Source organism: Petaurus breviceps, unplaced genomic scaffold (assembly GCF_028583685.1).
Source record: "Petaurus breviceps papuanus isolate PSGF00001 unplaced genomic scaffold, PetGlider_PUasm1.0 175, whole genome shotgun sequence".
NCBI lineage: Eukaryota > Metazoa > Chordata > Mammalia > Diprotodontia > Petauridae > Petaurus > Petaurus breviceps.
This window is the reverse complement of record NW_027185764.1, coordinates 9,307,156-9,322,901: the sequence shown is the minus strand read 5'-3', so window position 1 is coordinate 9,322,901 and position 15,746 is coordinate 9,307,156. Positions and strand designations below refer to the sequence as shown.

The window sequence follows — 15,746 nt, the reverse complement described above, 5'->3', positions numbered from 1 at the left end:
GTTATTTCTGGGTGTGGTGCTGAGTATCTTAGCCCGGATTTGATCCAGGTCATCCCGACACTGGAGCCGGTGCTCTTACTCGATGAGCCACCTGGCCTCCCCTAAGCAATTGGGGTTAAGTAACTTGCTCAAGGTTGCACGGCCAGGTGTTTCTGGGTGGGTGCTAAGTGTCTGAGCCCGGGATTCGATCTCCAGGTCTTCTCAACACTGGAGCCGGTGCACTTACTCGCTGAGCCACCTGGCCGCCCCTCAATGTTTCTTAAAAGGGTTGGTTATAAACGATGCTTCTGTTTTTTAACACATGAGTTTCCCTTAGTTGAGGATTTCCTTGTTATCACAATGTCAGTTTACCTATGGATCCAGAAGATCACTCCTGAAAGACATGTAGGATGTCTATAAGAAGCCAAGGTGAAAACTTTCCATATGAGCTGAAAATAAGGGAGCAGAGAACATTGCCCCCAGTTTACAAAGTATCCTGTGCACAGTAGGTGCTGTTAATTTTCATGTCCAGTTGAGTTATTCTGTGTTGCTTCTATATTTGTGGGGAGCTTGTTAAAGCCCCTTGGGGAAAGGAGACACCAGAATTCAGAATAACTGCATTTGCTGGTCCTCATCCACACATACTGTTGTTTAGTCACGTCTGAGTCGAGTCTTCAAGACCCCATTTGGGGTTTTCTTGGCAAAGATACTAGAGTGGTTTGCCATTTCTTTCTCCAACTCATTTTACAGATGAGGAAACTGAGGCAGACAGAGTGAAGTGACTTGCCCAGGGTCACACAGCTAGTAAGTATCTGAGGCTGGATTTGAACTTACACAAGTGGGTCTTTCTGACTAGGGCATTTCATTTCCTACCCTGATAGCTTTGCCCAGGCTGTTACCCATTCCTGGAATGAATTCCTTCCTCTCATAGCTCCTAACTCACTTCAAAACTCAGCTCAAATACTACCTTCCATATAGCAGGCCTATCCTGATTCCTTCAGGAATTCGTGTCACATCAGGAGTGGCACCTGCTCATGGGAGCTGATTATTAAATTAAAAAAAACACACTAAAATAATATTTGTTAAATTTAGTATTTACACAAATTTTTCAAAAAATTTGATACTGCCTAACTAGAGAAGACAGGAACTATTTAACAAATAGAAATAGTCCATCTTCAAAATAACGAGTAATTCTTAACAGCCGCAAACAGTAAAGGATCGATAGTTTCAGCATATGCAATACAAATATCTATGACTTACTCCCAAATTATCTGATTTAGCATATAAGTCTTAGGAATTGACTAAGGCACAAAAAGGTTGAATGATTCACCCCGTATCAAATAAGTTTTAAGTGTCAAAAAAAGAAAAAAAGAAGTTTTATGTGTCCAATGTGGTATCTGAACCTAGAAGATTGTTAAATTTTGAGAGTGAGCATATCACCTTGGAAATCAGGAAATGCCACCAATTAGAGCTTGATTTATATTGTTTTGTTTGTCCTCTTAAGAAAGTGATGGAGAAAATAATAATAATAAAGCAGAATAAGTTTTAAAGTGTGTCAAGTTTATTCCCACCTCAGCTGGTTGTTAAACATTACCAAACACAAGACTGGGCCCATACCCCTGCCCCACTGAAATCATTTTATGTTTCCTTTGCCTAGATTTTGTTTTTGTTTCTGGGTCCCGGTTTTTCTCTGTCAGAAGAATGTAAGCTGTTTGAGGGAAGGGAATATTTCTTTTTTGTTTCACTGATTCTAACATTTAGCCCCATGTTTGGCATACAAGAGGTGCTTACTAAATGTTTATTGACCACATATATCTCATGACTCCCAAGTTTTTTGCTTGTTTGTCTGTTTTGTTGTTGTTGTTGTAATGATCTTGCAAAGCAGAAGGGAAGGGGACTAGAAGATGAAAGGAGAATCTGATGCCCGATAAACTAGAATTCCACGTGGGCAACAAGAGACTGGACCCAAGCTCTCCCAGCCTAGTCTTAGCTTCAGCTATGGCCTTGCAGTATTCTTTCAGGGTACCCCACTTCCTCCGTCTTCCTCCCATGGGCTCCCAGTGTTGACCACTACAGCACCATTGGCTACAAAGGAAACTGACAGGCTGTAGAGGAAGGAGTTGAAGGCTCAAATCCTATCTCTGGTGATTACTACTTGTATGACTTTGAACAAATCTCTTACCTTCCGTGGGACTCAGTTTCTTCATCTTTAAAATGAGCTGATTGGACTAGATGATCCTTTCTAGTTTTTAGGATCTGAACCTGTCTAACTTTCCCTCCTGAGGCACGGTGGGGTGCTGATGGTGTTGGGGTGCTTCTGAGGGCTTGGAGGCTCCTGGGATGAAGGCTGTGCTCTCAGAACCGAGCGTCATTCATTATTACAGCCAAAATGAGATTCCTCACCAACATCTGAACAGAAAAATAAATGTGGGAAGGCTTTCCAAGTGCTCCTCAGAGCTAATGCTGGGCCGCATTGTCTCATTGATGGTAAATTGAGCTGACATATAATTTGTACCTTACGCATGGGGAAGAAATTGTCTCAAGGAGAGCTCTGAAATCAACCATGAATAATTCTGTACATTCAACAAAAACACCAATAAAATGAAAGTTTAAACAAATACTGCTCAAACCAATCAGGCATGAAGGGGAAAAGAGATACCAAAAGTTATAATAGCGGTATTTTGCCTAGCTGATCACAAGGTGGGGGCTGGGACATTGTAGTGAGGGCAATTTTAGGAAACCGGGTTTCTTTCCTGCTCGGCTATTAACCAGCTTGGAAACTGGGGAAGATCTCTGCTCCTTCTATGGGCCTCACCTACTCCATCTGCTCAATGGGTTCAACTAACTGGATCATAGGGTCCTAGATCCGGAACTGGAAGAGAGGCAGTGTAGAAAGAAGACTATCTCCCTAGTTAGATGACTTGGGTTCAAATCCCAGCTCAGCTGCTGACTATCTGTGTGACCCTGGGCAAGTCACTGAGCCTCCTTAGACTTCCATTTCCTCACCTGTAAAATGAGGAGATTGGACTTTTCTGAGGGCCCTCAAAGCTATAGCCCTAAATCTAGAAGGGACCTTAAAGGTTATCTAGTCCAGTGTCCCCTTGCCCCCTTTATTGTACAGTTAAGGAAATTGAAACCTAGGTACACTGCCCAAGGTCACACAATTAGTAAGCCTCTGAGGTGAGATCTGAACCCAGTAACTCTGACTCTAGAACCAGTGCTGCTTCCATACTCTACCACACCAAATGGTGAGGTCTCTGTTTCAACTCAAATGCTCAGCATTTCCTGCTTGTTGATCCATTCCTTCCATTCTAACTTTCCAAGTCAGCACCTTATTCTGCCTTTTGTTTTTCAAATAATACTCTATTTTTTCCTAATTGCATGTAAAATAATTTTTTTTTGCTTTTTGAAGGGCAATTGAGGTTAAGCGACTTGCCCAGAGTCACATGGCTAGTTTTGTGTCAACTGTCTGAGGCTGGATATGAACTCAAGTCCTCCTGACTCCAGGGCTGGTGCTCTATTCACTACACCACCTAGCCACCCCGTGTAAAATAATTTTAAACATTTATTTTCTAAAAATATTGAGTTCCAAATTCTTTCCTCCACTCCCCTCTCCCCTTCACAGCAATTTGATATACATTATACAATCCACACCTTATTTTGACCAAGTTTGAAATTCAACTAAAGGACACCAAGGACACCTTACATTTAATTTGTGGATAATGCTGCTGTTTTGAAATAAAATGGGGTCTAAATACTATGGATACTTTTAAAAATGGACAAATGGTGTTTTTATTCAGCAGATAAATATATGCAAGCCAACCACAAGGTGTTCTTCCCAGAAATGATGAGCAAACCAATATGAGTATTTATCACTAATAGAATATATCTAACATAGAAAACTATCTCTAATAATAGATGACCATGTAACACGGAAGGCCTGCACACAGCAGGAATTTGTCTACATCAGAGACTCAGCCTTTTTTTTTCATGTGTCATGGACCCCGTGGCAGTCTGGTGAAGCCTATGGATCTCTTCTCACAATTTTTATTTAAATTCATAATCAAATGAGATGTGAATTTCAGTTAGAATAAAGATGTAATCTTTCCACTTCCAAGTTCATAGAATGCATGAAATTTATTTGCCAACAAGTTGGGGGCTTGTGGAGCTCCTGGTTTAAACTCTTGGTATAGATGCAGAGATGTGGTCTAGGATCTGACAAACTTCATCTTCCAAGGTTGACTACAATATCTGTCTTTGTGGAGAGCTCGAGCATGATCTTGACTGGGCTATCATTATTTCATTCTCTTACCTTTGGAAGGACTTGAGGGGGGATGGTTGAATTATGTCAATTATACAACACATGTCCATGGTTGAGGGGCATGATATTCTTTTAGGGTTCAGGATAAAAGCCATTTCTTTTGGTCACTTTCAGCAGAAAGCACTGCCCAGACCAGGAGGATAAGTTAGCTTACTTTTGACCAACTCGTCTTCTCTCTCACAAGATACTTATTACACCCAAAACTATCATGAATAACTAGCAAACATATTTATCAAAACACACAGTAAGCAGTATCCTGAGAAGTTATACAGACTCGATTACATGCTAGAATGTACAAAAATAAATGAGCTGGCTCTTCAGCTCAGAAGCAGGATGAACTCTCAGCTCAAACAAGGACACAATGACCTCACCCAGAGAGTCTGTTCTTAGCAATGTACGGAGATGCAGGTTCAGGGAATCAAGGGCCACCTTAGGGGACCAGTATGGCAATACTACTACTGTTACTGCTATTGCTACCACCACTATTATTTCTACTATTACAATGACTATATTTGAATATAATATAATATCAAATGATATATGATATGATATAATAATATAACATAACACAATACAATACTGTATCGTATTGTATTATGTTATGTTGTACTATGCTATGTTATATTATAATTTACTATATTATATATAATATATAGTGTATGTAATATGTGCTGTATTATATATATTACATGTTATATAATACTGTATTATACTATATATTATTATTATAACAGCTAGCATTTATGTACCACTATATACGAGGCATTATGCTAAGCACCTTACAAATATATTCTCATTTGATCCTCACAACAATCCTGGGAGGCAGGTGCCATTATTATCCCCATTTTATAGATGAAGAAACTGAGGCAGACTGGTGTTAAGTGACTTGACCAAGGTCACACAACTAGTAAGTGTTTGAGGCTGGGTTTGAATTCAAGTCTTCCTAACCCCAAGCTCACTATAGAAGTGGTACTGGGGTGGTACTTGAGGTATATGGGGTGTCCAGGGAGAACTAGCACCTTTGGGATGAGGGCTTGCTGAGCCCTTTTCAGGCTACTCATCTACCTTTGGGGTCCTCCCAGCACAGTGGCTGCAATCTGGTAAAACACTCTTGGCAAATGGGCTAAAGCAGATTAAGAATAACCAACAGGCCTCAGATTTGTGGGTGAGTTAGGGGTATTTCTACCCCAAACATGTGAAGACTTCATCTGGCAGAATGGTTAGATGAGAATAATTTGTTCCAGTGGCCATAAAGGTGGCTGAAGCAGATGCTGTGCAGTGCCTAGAGCTTGGTCAGACATCACAGATGCCAGGATCATCTACTGCATCCCCAGCCATCCCCGGTCATCCTGACTTTTGTCCTGCCCCTGGACTTCAATGGCTCTGGAAGAGAGAATGAGGCTGATGCCTTTGTACAACTCTGCCTCACTTAAATCCAATTCCCACACAAGTCAAGACATTGCCCATGATGTCTTGGTCCTCTTTAGAAATGAAGGATGCACAGCAACAGCAGTGGTACTACTACTAATAATACCACCGTAAATATGAATATGGCTGTATCTTTTCCAAAGCACTTCCACATCCATTATCAGATTTGTTCTTCAATTATTGATTATTCTCAATCCATTAATTTACATTTATACAGAGCTTTAAGGCTATCAAAGCACTTTAAATAACAATAATGACTACCCTTTATACAGCACTTTAAGATTTGCCAAATGCTTTATAAATATTATTTAATTTGATCTTTATAATATCCCTGGGATGTAGGGTCCTATTATTATCCCTATTTTATAGATAAAGAAACTGAGGTTGACAAAGGTTAAATAACTTGCCCAGGGTCAGCTTCCTAAGTCTCTGAGGCTAAATTTGAACTCCATCTTACAGATGGAGAAATAGAGGCTAAAACAGTTTAAGTGATTTATGTATGGTCCCACAACTAAAAAATCTATTATCTTGTACAGAAAGATGCCAAGGTGTTATGATCACCCTTTTATTGACTAGGAAAGGGAGCCACAGAGAAGTCTTTTTGCTCCCAGTTCAGAACTCTTTCCATTCTCTGTCTCATAGGAAAGGAAGTACTTAATTAATCTTGACTCCTACTCAATATAGGTAGCTTTAAGAGTCACTGATAATTAGAGACATCTGGCATAGGACATACGAGGGAAAAAAAGAAGGATTTGATTGAATCTCCTGTCTGAGTGGAGGCTGTGGGAAGGGCTGGCTGGTACAAGTTCTCTATGGGCAAGTACTTATTTGCAAGGTTAGTTTAAGCCTAGTCTCCACCAACCACTACAGGTTTTGATGCTCACTGTTGTAGACCCTGCCTGACTCAGGTATGTCCAGTGGGACAAAATAAGTCATTGGTGTCCAGTTCCTGCATGCAGTAGATGCTAAACAAATACTTTATCACTCTATCTCACACCATTTGAAGGTGGACAAAGGAAGTTTACTTAGCCATAACACAGAAAGGATATTCAGCAAGGATACAGTGCTTGTTCAAGTACACAAAGCCTCCCTCGTCTCATTATAGAATCATGATTGGTCAGAAGAGTGTGTTGACAGAAATGACCGCAGAATATCTGTCAAGTGGGAAAGTCACTGACTCCCTGTGGGCCAACCTTTTTATGCCATAAGCCACTGGAAATCTCCATCAGTGGACCATAGTCCCCTTAACTAATAAAATATTTATTTATTTTTTATTTTTTGGAGGGGGGAATGCAGGGGAATTGGGGTTAAGTGACTTGCCCAAGGTCACATGACTAGTAAGTGTTAAGTGTCTGAGGCCAGATTTGAACTCAGGTCCTCCTGACTCCAGGACCGGTGCTCTATTCACTGTGCCACCTAGCTGCCCCTAACCAATCAATTCTTGAATACAACTTCCCTGCCTTTTGGGGGAAAATTAGAGTCTACATGGCAGGGTCTTAGTAGTAACTAACCCAGCCTACATGGCCTATACCATACCTTCACAGACACATTTAGTTTTATATATGACAGCTATTCCCCAAATGTGGTGAGTAAATAAAAAACACAAATAGAATACTGCCCAACAGTGCTCATTACTAAGGAAATCAGAGTCAGAGCCGAACCCTAATGATCCTCAAAACCTAGCAGCTGCCCAGCACATATTCGGTGTTTTATAAATGCTTATTGGATTAAATTGGAAGTGCCATGTCTGAAGTCATGAAGACTCATCTTCCTGAGGTCAAATCTGGCTTCATAAACTTTCTAGCTATGTGACCCTGGGCAAGTCACTTCACCCTGTTTGTCTCAGTTTCCTCATCTGTAAAATGAGCTGGAGAAAGAAAGGGCAAACTAGGCCAGTATCTTCACCAAGGAAACCTCAAATGGGGTCACAAATAGACATGACTAAAAAATGACTGAAGAACAATGACAACAACAAGGAAAGATCACTCCAGAGGGCCCTAGAGGTCACGGAGATGACTTTGAACTTTATCTGGTAGGCAACAAGGAGACACTGTTACTGTTGGTTCTTGAGTAGGCTAGTGATGTGATTAAAGGGCCATTTTAGGAAGATGTGTCTGATATTGGTATCTGGGTTGAATTGGAGGTAAGGTGCGAGAGACCATTGTCAGAAAGCCCAGACTAGGAAGAGCTCAGCCATCAAGCCTGATCCAGGGGCCAGGACCAAGTTGTGTAAAAGTAGGAATGCAGAGGAAACCACCTATCTGGGAGAGCTTTCATGGGAAGGAACAAGAGGACTCAAAGGCAGATGAGATATAGATTGTAAAGAAAAGAGAGGAGCCAAAGGTGAGATTCCTTGCCTCCTTGAAGACTAGACAAACATTGGTACCATGGACAGAAAAAGAAAAGAAGAGAGAGAAAAAATTTCTTATATCAATGTAGTACTTTGTAGTTTACAAAGCACTTTACCTCAGCTTTCTTATTTGATCGTCACACCCCTATAAAGTAGAAAGAATAAGAATTTCTATTCTCGTTTATTTTATTTTTTCTGATTGCTCATATTTCTTTTTTTATTTTATGGAATAAAACAAGTATTTCTATAACAGTACAATAAAAGAGATGATTGTACAGGAAACTACAAATCTGCTATGCACAGCTTGCTATTCCTTTCAAATATACAACAAAATTATCATGTAAATTTCTTCTTTTTTTTCTTCCTTATCTCTTCCCCACCCACCCCACCCTAGAGATGGCTACCATTAGACACAAATAGGTATACATATATGTGAAATTACTCTGTACATACTTATAATTCTTTCTCTGGATGCAGATAGTGTCTTATCTTCATATGTCCTTTCTAGTTTAATTTACAGTTAGTTTGGGTATATATAATATAACATAACATAACAATATAATATGTGATGTGATGTAATATGATACAATACGATACAATACAATACAACATGCCATGACATGACAAACTTAACATAACATAGTATAACATAACATGATATATTATATGATATGACAGGACATAATATAATATAACGTAACAATACAACATACAAAATAACTTACTTGCTCAAAGTCATTCTTAAAACAATGTTGCTGTTACTGTATACAGTGTTCTCTTGGTTCTGCTCATTTTGCTCTTTATTATTTCATGTAAGTCTTTCCATGATTTTCTAAGATCATCAAGCCCATGATTTCTTATAGCACCATCATATACCACAACTTATTCAGCCATTCCCCAACTGATGGGCATCCTTTCAATTTCCAGTTCTTTGCCACCACAAAGAGAGCTACTATAACCATTTATGTTCTCATTTAATAGATGAGGAAACTGCAGCCCAGAGAAGAAAGTCATTTACCTAAGGTCAAGCAACTAAGGAAAAGCAAAGTCAGGACTCAGAACACGGTCTTCTGCCTCTGAGTCTAGTCCCCTTTCCACTACCTTGGAGATGCCCTTTTACTGGAAGGTCAAACACCAAAGCTGAAGCTTAAATACTTTGGTCCCATAATGAGAAGACAGGGCTCGATAGAAAAGACCCCTGATGCTGGGAAAAGAAAAGGGCCTGTCAGAGGAGGAGATGGATAGAGGGTATCATGGAAACAGTGAACATGGACATGGACAGACTCTGAGAGACAGCGGAGGATAGAAAAGCCTGGTGTGCTGTGATACACGTGATCACAAAGATTTGGACATGACTGAACTATTGAACAACAACAAAGCTGCCATTACAGTAATAGCTTCTATTAATCAGTATTTCAGGGTCTACAAAACACTTTATCTACATGATCTTATTTGATGACAATCATCACAGGAGAATAGGATCAGAGACTTAATGCTCGTAGGGACCTCAGAGGCCAGCTAGTTCAAACCCCCATTTTACAGATGAGAAAACTGAGGACCAAGTAGGCTAGGTAACTTGGTCAAGGTGGCACAGGTACTAAGTATCAGAAGCAGAATATGAATCCAGTTCTTTGGCCAGTGCTCTTCTCGCTATACCAGGCTGATGATGACTGTGATTTCAGTTTCAGATGCGCTGATCTTGAGATGATTGTGGGATATCCTAATGGGCATGTTCTAAAAGTAGTAGTTGCCTACAGATATAATAATAATAGCCCCACCCTATCTCTAATAATCTGTTTCAATAAATTTAACTTTTCATATCCAGCTCACGGTTTTTATTAAAGCAAAGCCCTTTGCACGTTCTCACACATACACACACACATTTGTACTTGAAGCTTAGATCAATGAAATCAATCAATCTAGCATCACTCATTAGAAAGTGCCTACTATGTGCCCAAGACACAAAGGAGCCAAAGTGGAGCTATAGTTCATACTAATGTAGTATGAAAGAGTCTTTGTTTCGGGCACCAACATGTTCATTACCCCAAACCCCAGGTTTCAGTCGCTAAGACTCCTTCTTACTGTTTTTGTCCCCAAGAGAAAAAAAAAAAACATTCCTAGCTATGGCTCCAAGCAGATCTTGGGAACATAAGAGCATGGATTTAGAGCTGGAAGAGGCCTCAGAGATCACTGTAGTCCGAACTCCCATTTTATTGATGAGGAAATGGAGACCCAGAGATAATGATTTAACCCCCATCACACAGGTAGCAATGATAGAACTGGGATTTGAACATAGGTTGCCTGCCTCCAAATCCAGGGCTCTTTTCACTGCCTTACACTGCATTCCTTACCCTAAAGGAGCTTACAATCTGATCCAGGAGGCAAAACACGAGCTGGCGGAAAATGAAAGAATATAAAAATGATGATAAGATAGACCAAGGTCAGGCATTGTTAATCTTTGTGTCACAGATCCCTTTGGCAGTCTGGTGAAGCCTTATGGACAGACCCCTTCTGTGTGTGTGTGTGTGTGTGTGTGTGTGTGTGTGTGTTTAAACTATAATTGAAGGAAATGCTCAATTTCAACTAGTGGTCAATGAAGATAAAGATGGAATTTTTTTTCCCTATCCATGAATGCAATCTATCTATGAATCTCATGTTAAGAACCCTCTCTGTGGCGGCCAGGTGGAGCAGTGAGTAAAGCTCCAGCCCCGGAGTCAGGAGGACCTGAGTTCGGTTCTGGCCTCAGACACTTAACACCCACACAAAAAAACTAGCTGTGTAACCTTGGGCAAGTTACTTAATCCCAATTGCCCTCCGAAAGGCAAAAAAAAAAAAAAAAGAACCCCCTCCACTAAAATAATTACCAAACAAATGGCATAGACAATCAGTGTGATGATGCCATTGAGTGACAACTGGAACATCCAGTTTATTCTGTCCAGGCAATGCAGGTAAAGCAGAAAGGATCGATCTTCCATGGGGAAGCAAGCTCTGGGGACAGAGATAACTGAGATTACGTGTTTTGAAGGACTTTAAATGCTCCAGCAGTTCAAAGGTTCAGGATTTCACAAGTATGCATGTTCCCTCCATGGATGCAGATTGCAACCCTTCTCTAACTAGGTGGTATCTTCCAGAGCTGCTGTAGCTAAAAAATCTGTCATCTTCACTCATGTGGTAATGAACACACAACACTCCATCTCAGCTCTGGGCATTTTCTCCGGTTGTCCCTCATGCCTGGAACTTTCTCTCCTCACACCTGCCTCTTGGCTTGCCTAGGTTCCTTGGAGACCTAGCCAAAAGTCTCACCTTCTACAAGAAGCCTTTCCTGATACCTTAAAGCTACTGCCTTCCCTCTGAGATTAGTTCCAAATCATTACATACATATACATATATATCTTGTTTGTATGTAGTTGTTTCCATTAAACTATAAGATCTTCAAGAGCAGGAACTGTTTTTTGTCGCTGTAACTTGAGTTTTTGCTTCTCTTTGCAGCCCTAGTACTTTGCAGAGGGCCTAGCACATAATAGGGGCTTAGCAGAGGGCCTAGCACATATTAGGTGCTTAACAAATAAATGCTTTTTTATTTGACTTGATGAGTCAGTTTGAACTTAGTCCGGTCCTCAAACAACAAACATTTGAGTCTTGTGGCAGAGTCATGAACTTAAAAACAATATGTAAATGTGGGAATATTTCTATTATTATATCAAACCTGTCAATTCAGTTACACAAAAATGTCCACAATAATAGGGGGAGTGATAGGGATTGTACCTATGTGTTCATTGGTATAGAGAACTCCCAGATGAGGAAACTCCCTTGACTAATGCAGGTTGGCACTTTCTCTGCAATTTATAATCTTAGTATCATATTATAGTAATAATAATAATAATGAAAAATACTGACACAGAGTGACACAGACTGACACAAACATTTTAATGTTTGTAAAGCACTTTATGGGAGTGTCAGGATAACTCTGTTGGACACTAGAGGTATTCTATTTTTGTAAGAGGACCCTTTTAGACTACCCTCATTAGGGTCAGGAATTCTCAAATTTAGAGATTCCTTCTAGCAATGCAAATCAACACCAGCTCTATGACTAGAGCATTAGAGAGTTTTGTAGAACCCTTAGAGGTTAAGTGACTTGCCCGTGGTCATATAAAGAATGTTCAAGTTTCTGTATAAAGGCGAGGCAGTGATTCTCATAGAATCTGAGCATTGAAAGGGACTTGGAGGCAAGTCAACCACCAGCCTTCAGGAGTATCTCTTTGGCTGCCTCTCCATCATTCCATTTCTTCACCTCTCTTGGTTATCAGCTCCAAAGAACAACTGGCCTCTCCATCAGACGATTCCTAGCTTTCCCAAAGATTAATCCCATTTACAATTGATCTGTCTTGTATGGGAATGAAGAACAGCTGGCCATCGTGCTCCATATAATTGGTGAAGCAGGCAGTCAGTCCACAACCCTTACTGAGCACCCGCCATGCTGAAATCCTTAGGCAGCTCCAGAATAACCAAGCATGAATTCTCATCATCAATCTGTATTTGCTGAGGGTTGGCAGAGGGCAGGCTGTTGTCTGCAGGGACCAGAGCAGCCCTGGGCATCCTGCTCTCAAGTTGCTTCCCATCTGCAGAGAGGATAGATGGTCGGAGCTCCTTTGTGCTAGTGATCTCAGAGCACCTTATAGAAAGCATTCAGTGAAACATGCCACTGTCCCAGTCCCCTGCATGACCAACTTCTTCCTCTTCCATTTCTCAGCATCTCTCAGGTAGGGGGTGAACACTGAGGAGGCACGGCCACAGGGGAGGGGAGGGTCCCCTGGAATGAATTGCCAGGACCCAGCGGAGAGACCACTTAAAACCTAAAAGTGCCCACTGTGGTCTCAATGCCTAGAGTGTTGCAGTGACTGTGGGGTGCTAATGCTCTATCTAGTGACTGGGGGTTGTTAATTCAATAAATGGGGCTCAAGTCACACACTGTTCTCCAGTAGCCACAATGGCCCTGGCTGCTTCCTGGATGTGGGATTCTGAGAACCAAAGGACATTAGGTCATATGGAGCCTAAGATAATCCTTTTATATGGACTTTTCTTGATGCCATTACCGTACATTCTCTACCATTTATTCTTTTATTCAACAAGTCTGTATAGAGCATCTCCAGAGTGCTAGCCATGAATGTGACACCCGGCCTGTCCTGAGAGAACTGGGCATCCAAGGGAGAAGACAAGACAAGCTGATTCTGAATAACTTTAGGATAATTTACTAATGAAACTGACTCCTTTCCCTTATGAGCATAGATTTAGATCCAGAAAGGATCTGGTCCAACCTCTCATTTTTACAAATAAGGAAACTGAGTCCCAAAGACACTAAGTGACTTGATTGCACAGGTAGGGAGTAGATGAGCCAAGGCTTGAGCCTAGGGACTCAAAATCTAGTACTCTTCACTAAACCAGGCTTTCTTCCTTCTTAGCCCCCGAAATGTGTCTCCATAGAGCAGGGTTTCTCAATCTTGGTTGTGTCAGAGACCCCTTTGACTCTCTGGTAAAACTTACAGTCCTCTTCCAAGAATAATGTTTGCTGTCCTACATTTATAATGGAAGGAAATGGAAAACTGCAGTTAGAGGTTAGTGAAATTAAAGATGTAAATTTTTTTTCCCCATTCACAATCACTCTCCCCCACCCCCCAATCAAGTCTTATCCATGAGTAAATCTGGAGACCTCAGGTCAAAAATGCTCAATTTAGAAGGAATCCACTCAAAGTTCATCAAGGGACAATTTCAACCAAGAGGGAGAGTAATGAGAGTTTTCCACCTGGTTTTGTTCTAGATTCTGGACCTAAGGCAGCTCAACAGTGCAAAGAGGAAAGAACTTGGAGTTAGGAAGACCTGAGTTTGAATCCTGACTCTGACACTGGATATGTGATCTTAGGCCAGTCACTTAAATGCTTTTGAACATCACAGGCTCCTCTTTTATAAAATGGGAAAAATAGTGTTGCCCACTTCACAGGGCTGTCCTGGGGACCAAATGAGATAATACAGGTAAAAGCACTTTAACAAAACTAACCAACCATCGATCGAATATAGACACACTTTGCAGTGTTCTACACCCTTAGTCCTCCCGACTTCAGCAAAGGAGAAAGGAAGGCATCTGTTTTTGTTCAGTAGTTTTTCAGTCCTGTCTGACTCTTCATGATCCTGTTTGGGGTTTTCTGGGCAAAGACACTGGAGTAGTTTGCCTTTTCCTTCTCCAGCTCATTTTACTGATGAAGAAACTGAGGCAAATAGGGCTAAGTGACTTGCCCGGGATCACACAGGTAGGAAGTATCTGAGGCCAGGTTTGAACTCACAAAGATGAGTCTTCCTGACTCCAGGTCCATGGTTCTACTTACTCTGTCACCTAGCTGCCCAGGGAAGTCATCACCCGTTTTTAATTTTTTATGTATTTTAAAATATTTTTATTTTTGCTTTTTCTTTCTATATCACCTTTATTTCCAAACAGATCTGACCCTCTTCTCCTAGAGGAGAACCTCCTAGAGGCACATATTTAATGAAGAGGGGGAAAAGCACTTTAGCATAACTAACCAACATATCAACAGCATGTGTAATTTTCCCCACCCTTAGTCTCCCACCTTTGAAAAGAAGGAAGGGAAACATCACCCTTATTTTATAAGCTAAAGAAATTGAAACCTGAAAGGAGGTGGATGGGGGTGGGAAGCAAAGGGACTCCCCTAAGGTTACAGAGGGACATCCTGGGCAAGCGGGGATAAGGCCCCAGGGCTCCTGATACCTAGTCAGATGCCCTTCTCAGTACAACTCCAGCCTGCTTAAGTCAATCCATGTTTACTTCCATGAACATAGTCCCAGCTGCCCAGCTGGAAACCCAAAGCTACTGATGCAGCAACCTACGATTCAGAGGCCCAGAGCTGCACTCTGCAGACGGCAGCTCCTCAGGGCCACTGGGAGCCCCAGCTGTTTTCCACCTCTAAGCATTCCAGCCAACCCTCTGGTTCCAAAACCAGGCCATCAGCCCCTACCCTCCTGGCTGAGCCTTGTCAGATCGAACCTCCAGCCACTGCCTGAGAGAAACGCTGGGCGGGGGAGGGTGGCAACATTGAGTTTATTATTTTATTTTGTATTTTATTCTTCACAAGGTAAGGAACTGACTGCTGGGAATCTATCACTGATCTTGGCACTGATATGGCCTGACAGGCCACTGGTTCCAGCTAAAGAAAACCAAGGGGACGAATGGGAAAAGAAGTGTGAACACACTGAATATTTAACGTGATTACACACCTCCTCCCCCTCCGCTCGAAACTGGCTGCTACTGGGTCCCTCATTAGCTGTCCTGGAGGCAACCCCGGCTGCTGCTGTTCTGAGAATATTAGCTGTGGGATCCAGCTGGTCATTAACAATGGAAAAGGAGGGTGTGTGTGTGTGTCTGTGTATGTCCCTGTGTGTATGTGTGTGTCTCTGTGCCTCTATGTGTGTCTCTGTGTGCATCTGTGTTTGTCTCTGTGTATGTCCCTGTGTGTATGTGTATCTCTGTGCCTCTCTGTGTGTCTGTTTGTCTCTGTGTATGTCCCTGTGTGTATGTGTGTCTCTGTGCCTCTCTGTGTGTCTCTGTGTGTTTCTGTGCTTCTGTGTCTGTCCCTGTGTGTATGTGTGTGTCTCTGTGCCTCT

The 15,746-nt window shown here is 41.5% G+C and overlaps 1 long non-coding RNA gene across 1 annotated transcript in view; it reads right to left on the bottom strand.

Moving 5' to 3' along the window:
* The window catches only part of LOC138158646 (uncharacterized), a 316,165-nt gene that overhangs the window by 206,814 nt on the left and 93,605 nt on the right, over positions 1 to 15,746 (bottom strand). The gene's annotated exons all lie outside the window — the stretch shown is intronic.